Genomic DNA, 6,444 nt, shown 5'->3' on the forward strand with positions numbered 1-6,444 from the left:
TTACGTCCTACCGGTGCTTAGGTTTTCATGTTTGTGATAATCTAACCTGGTCTTTGCAAGTTGAGAATTTATTTAATAGCTCTAATGGCATGTGAGGCTACTTACGCCACAACTTTCCTTCCGCACCGGTCTCAATAAAAACACTGTTTTTAAAAACATTAGTTATGTGAGAACTTTAATACGCAGCTTCTATTTAAGACCCCAGCTCTGAAACTCTCAATAAATCACTACAACTAGTCCAGAACAACGCCACTCGTTTCATTCTTCACACAGCAGAACAGCTAGTGTTACATCAATAAAAATATCTCGCAGTTACCTCATCTGGCTACTGATCGCAAATACACAAGACTTTGCTTGTTGCGTAAAATTTATTACCACTACTCCTTTTTAAGCACAGCTCTCATTTACCCACCTTCGTATGTTTCGTCCGGTACTGACAACCCTCACAAAGTAGGCAATATGACATGTCTCACTAACACTTGTTTTCGGTGATTCATTCCTCGCACATCGAACGAATAGAACCACCTTCCGGGATCAATTGCAGGCAAACAATATAATGAAAACTTCCGCACAGCATTATAACAATGTAACAGATGTTAAGTAAACATGTTTAGTTGTTGCTGCTGCACTTTGTTTTATTTCTTTGTTGTATTGCTCCCCGTACGTAAGCCCTCACCCCCCGCTGTAATGCCCTTGGTCTTGAGGGTAAAATAAAAATAAATAAATAAAGAAAACAACTTGGTAATGAAAGGGCTCGTGTTTCTAGCACGGGAAGATAAACGCTTGTTCTCCCGGTTTCATCGATATTTATGATGGATCAAACAAATTTGCGAAATTGTTGCAGTGAAATATTTCTGTGCGTTTTTTTTGTATTTATTTGCTTCCTTGGAAACTATGTCTACAGTGCTATTTGAAAGAAGTTTCAAGTTCCTGTACGTCACAGGAAGGCCGTCTTGGCTGTGCATGCTACAGCGCGTAGTTTCCACGACATCAGAAAAGAAAATTCTTGCTTTCCTGGTTGTTCGCATTTACGTGACACAACAACGGCAAATCACCCTTACGGCGCGCGCCTCTTTAGCCCGATCATGAGGGTTTGGCCATGCTCCGCAAATTAAAACATCCAAAATTAAACCTCCCAAATTCAGCATCACCTTCAACATTAAAACCAACAAAAGGAAAAGAATAAAGTCCATGTATGTGCATAAAATAAAACCATTTTAAAGTTTTCTTTTTGCGATGTTTTGCTAGGTGCATAAAACAGTTTGCCAAAACTTTTGGGAACATTTTTTTTCTGACAAAAATTGGTAGCAACTTCGATGCAGGATATAATGGTTTTGTAGTTTTAGAGCACTCTTTAGGCAGCACGTGCACTTGTGTTTAGAAATTTATAATTGTGATTTTTGAAGCAGAAGATTTTAAATATTCCGTACAATGACTTTGGCAGTAATTGCCGCGCATACGCTCCCTGCCTCTATTTCGTTTGAGCGTACACTAGTTCAGGGACTGAGAAATCTTTGAAAGAATTTTGCCTGCTTGGGTTAAACTCGAGGAAGAGGTAATTAAACCAACCAAGACCGTGTACCGTGGTACTTCGGAGGCACACCCACGAACAAAAACTCCTACACCTCATGCGCTGCTCATTTTACAAAAAACTTACCCAACCCAAACCCACCAGTTCAAAGGAAGCTAACCAAACTCTTGACCAACATTTAGATGTAGTACAGGGACTTCCAAAGCCTCTACTTATGAATCATCTGCAAAAATGGCTAAACATCTGTTTTTTTTGTCCTATCCAAAATTCGCAAGCTCGACCTTCCACTCTGTCACATTGCGGACTTTACGACATCGCCTATTTGGGATGACTGCAATTTATATAATCAGATTCCCCCACCTCTCGTCCTCAAAACATCCATGCACATTAACAGCGCAGGCCGTTTCGTCAAACTTATTTTCTATGTGCCGATCAACCCCAACCCCGACGGCTCACTTGTCTTTTACGTGGTCTCTCTCTTCAGCAGCGTTCCTGTTTTTCTGGATGTCGCAGCTGCCACAACTGCTCTCCAGGACGATGACAAGCTTCAGTGTCGAAGAAATAGCGTACCTTTTGCAGTTCTCCCTGCAGAGTACATACTTCTGCTACATGCTGGAATATCTCTAGCAAGCGAGCGCAACTGCGTTTGTGGGTTCTGGTTCCTTAATTACGGCGAATCACACAATAGGAGAAAATCAAAGTGAGCGCTCTCGTAAATATTTACGAGAAGCACAAGACGTCCCTCCGGTACGGGGACCACTTTTTCATAATCGAATGAACCATCAATTCAGCTCACCACCCAAAGTGAAACGGGCAGCACTTATCATTCCTTGAGGTGCCGCAAAATACCGCCAGTTCGACTCAACTTCAGAATGTACAGGAAACCAACCCATACTGAACGCTACCTACACTTCGATTTTTTCCACCCAAATTCCCACAAGTCGTCGGTAGGGTCACGGCCATTACTTTGATCAAGAAGTCCCGGCTGAACGGAAGATGACCGAAAAAAAGCGAGAAAAAACGACATCGCATACCTGGAGAAAAATGGCGAAACAGCCCTAGGACGCGTGAAACGCCGTCTTCACTGATCGGACATCAACCACGCAAGGTTTATTCCTTCGGAACTGGAGGTCAGCAACCATTCTCCTGCTTCGGCCCCCTCCCGGCCTTCCTCCTCCTCCTGACGACCTACCCGCAATTGTCTCCCTATGTTAAACCGAGGAGTCAACCTTTATACCGTATTATATGGACATAACGCATGTACAATCTACCACGATGTAAAATGTGCAGTCAGGCTCCCTGCGATAGCCATTTCCATCAAAATAAACAATAACTACCCCAAAAATGCGCTCTGAAAAGAAACCAATGAAGTGACTTTGATAAATAAAGCTATGTTTTGGTGAAATATTTCAAAAACAAAATATAACAATTTTAGTGAGAACTAGTGATAATACCCGGCGATTAGCGAGTTGGGTAATATACAAATGGCATTTTTAAGGTATAAAACGCGTTCTGGTGTTCCTCAGTTCTTAATTGGTCATTTAACCATGTTGTCACACACAGGTGCCAAATCGCGCTTACTGTAACGATTGTGGCCCCAACCGGAGGGGTGTGGTTAGAAAAACAGTTGGAATGTCTGTTTTGTTAGAACTACATGTAAGATAATGAGAATATTTTCTTTGTACGTGTCATTGACAACAATATGACACAGTTCTATGACATACCAAAAACTTCAAGACACGTGTGATTCCCGCAAACTGCGGGCAAGCTCTCTGAACTTTGACACAAAAAATCATTAAAGGATAATTCAGGTATTTATTTTCCGTTTGGCCAATATAGATTTATGTCTTTCAGTCAGTGGCTTCGCTGTCACCCCTGGTTTAGATCTCGGACTGGCGGAAAATTTGAAACGAAATTTTTTTGTCAACACAAGCACAACAAAGTAAATGGTTTGATATTTCAAAATGCATATTGGACATGTTTTTAGTTTTTAGTGATAGCAAGCGAACAGAACGAGTGCATTAAAAATTGGAGTAAAACAGTATCTTTTTACTATCCGATATAGCGAGTGGAGTGTGCATATTTCGGCAAGGGGCTCTGTTAAAAAAAACCACTGCATTCAGCTCATTGTTTTAAGAAGAGGGTAAATGACGTGGGTGTAGGAGGGCATAGCAGGTGTTGTAGCTAAGTGGCATGGACGCCTGAAACCTTATCTTTGTACAATTATTTCAGCAAAGCAAACTAACGCGCTGTTTTGTTCGCTACCGGTGCGGTAGAAAGAAACACTTATCGCGATTGGTCTCTTTTATTATAACAAATTTTATTCCCACGTATGGATTTCTCGCACATAGGCGTGATAGTTCTTGTTTCAAGCCATCTATTTTTAAATCGTAAATGGTGAAATTTCAGAAATCTGGCTCTGCTAGGACGGAATGTTACATAATTTGTTATGAGTGCAACATTTGCAAGCAAAAACAAATTCGATATATCCAACAGATAAGCCCTCATTGATGAGTCCGTGACAACCTGCTGTTTACGAAATCCAAAATATTTCTTCTTACCGGGAGGTTAGACAAAATCTCTTAACGTCGTGTGAGAGATTTGGATGTGTTATATTTATATGCAAAACCAGGATTATCATAAGTTGCGAGTACAATAATGAGGAGTGAATGACAGCTGTTTGGCCTTTTCAATTTGTCAGGTGGGCAACATTTAAACAATAGAGCAATACTGTACATCTCAAGCAGGATGGAAATATGAGAATGTAGTTCCAAATTTCAGGCATGTAGACCACCAGCTTGGGTGGGCTCTGCCTTCTCAGGTTGGCCGTTTCCACTTCGATGGTGTAGTATTTATAAATAATTTTTTACCCACTTTTACGTCATCGTAGGGCGAAATCCTTCAAACTGTTTTCCTCATTTTCACGCGTAACATTAAAAAGCAAAATGTAATCGAATATATATATAAGAAAAATGCACCCTTCAGTCTAAAAACGATGACAGTTGAACGCCAAGGTTTCGCATGACGAATTCTTATGGCTGGAAATTCTACACTGCGAGTTCCACTAGCATTCTGGTATTTCTCCACAGCCTTGAAGTTAGCTCCCTCTGTGCTACCGTCAAATCAAAGGGCTTCTGGAAGCCGAATGATTCCTTCATGTATACGTGGGTGGATACCTTCCCATTCTAGCACTATGTGCCAGATATTTTCTGTTTCTTTTCCGCAGACAATGAATACAGTGTGATTTCCTAAACACTTCAAAGCTCTTAGTTCGCAAGCAACCTGCTCTAGCCTCAAATAGCAAAGCACTGTCCTGCAATTATCGAAAAAACTTCCTTTCTGATGTCCAATGTAATGACCCGGTACATGTCTAACGACGTGGTAACTTCCATATTCTCTCTCCATTAATACGTTTTTATCTGCATTGCCTCTGTTTTGGTTACCTTCGCGGTTTCATATTTTCCACTGTTCTTTCCGTGCATTATCGCTAGCTAGTCTTCCTAGGCACAGCGTGTGCGCGCTTTTCAAGTACACGTACCTAAAACCATCAGCCGGCCAGCTACGTTGATCCATTGCGCCCAGCCTCTTCTCAAAACATACTTTACTGAGCTTCCTAGAACTTCAACAGACGCCCCACACATATTTCCCTGCACTGCTTCGTTATTTGGTTTTCTATGCGCTCCTAAGGCCGAACGCCTACAGTTCCCAGGTTCATTTCAAGGCTTTCTGGAACGTTTGATTTGAAGCTTAGCACTGCATTCAGAAATGTGAGACCCGGAATCATTACTCATTTCCACAATACCCTCACTAATTTATATTTGTAATACCCCCCCAGAGCTCTCATTCATTGTAGCTGCGTTTCGCTTCCCTTTGCACTTCAATTGCTCCTCGTGGGTTTGTAAGTAATTATTCTTTTCGTATAATCAAACAGCATATATTTATGTTTCTTCAGTTTCGGTAATTTTTCATGCTGGATTGACACAGTATCAGAGCTGGTGTCAGTTAAAACCACTATTCCTGATATTCCTGCACTAAAATTTAACACAAGGTTGGTGGCCTTCCGACCGCTAATATTTATGAGCCGTTATCAGGTAAGTGTGGTTATCAGGTAAAAGAAAAATATCGTCTGCCCATAACATTCCCGGAATACGCTGTTGTATTACTTCGTTTTGAAACATATATGGTAGGTTGAACAGTAATTGAATTTCTTCGAGGCTATTTTCTAACCCTGCCATGTAAAACACAAACAGTATTGGGCTGAAAGGGCATCCTTGTTTCAGTCACCCATGGGTATTTACCGGCTGGGCGCATGTCTGTCCATCCCAAGTCTCGTGCACTCTGTCCTTCCGATGTCAGGGGACGGCTGTATCGGGAAACCTTGCGCAGCACTGTGCCAAGTGCAAATGCTCTCCAGGTATCAAAAAAACAAAGGTGCTTCAAGTTCCGTGACTGGCTGACAAGGGAATTCTGTGAACTATTCGGTATGGTTTTGGGCTCCGAAGATGAGCGCGTTGGTACTCCGTCTGCTTAGTTGCTGGCAATTGGGGCAGAGAATCTAAAAACATTTGTATGAATTGATAAGAACAGATCACGTACTAAGATGTCATGAGTCATGGCAGGGGTATTTATACGTTGTCTTCGTCATTAAAGTTTTTACAGTTGCTAGTAACGCCTCCACCGTTTCGTGTGCCCTTTTATTCTGCGGTCGTCCTGTGAAGTTCAGCATTGTAGGTTTCATGATAATTCATGGAAACTGCGCTTGCGGTGGTTGTATGAAACAGGTAAACGCCCCCTCTCTCGAAGGTAGGAGTGCCGTTTAATTAAGAGGTTATTTTAGGTGCTGCAGACAATCCTTCTTTTGGGTGTTTTTATTACCTTGAACAAAATGTAGCTGATTCGTTTGATGTGAACGT

The sequence above is a fragment of the Haemaphysalis longicornis genome, unplaced genomic scaffold (genome assembly GCF_048455015.1).
Source record: "Haemaphysalis longicornis isolate Haplotype H1 unplaced genomic scaffold, Haemaphysalis longicornis Haplotype H1 scaffold_39, whole genome shotgun sequence".
NCBI lineage: Eukaryota > Metazoa > Arthropoda > Arachnida > Ixodida > Ixodidae > Haemaphysalis > Haemaphysalis longicornis.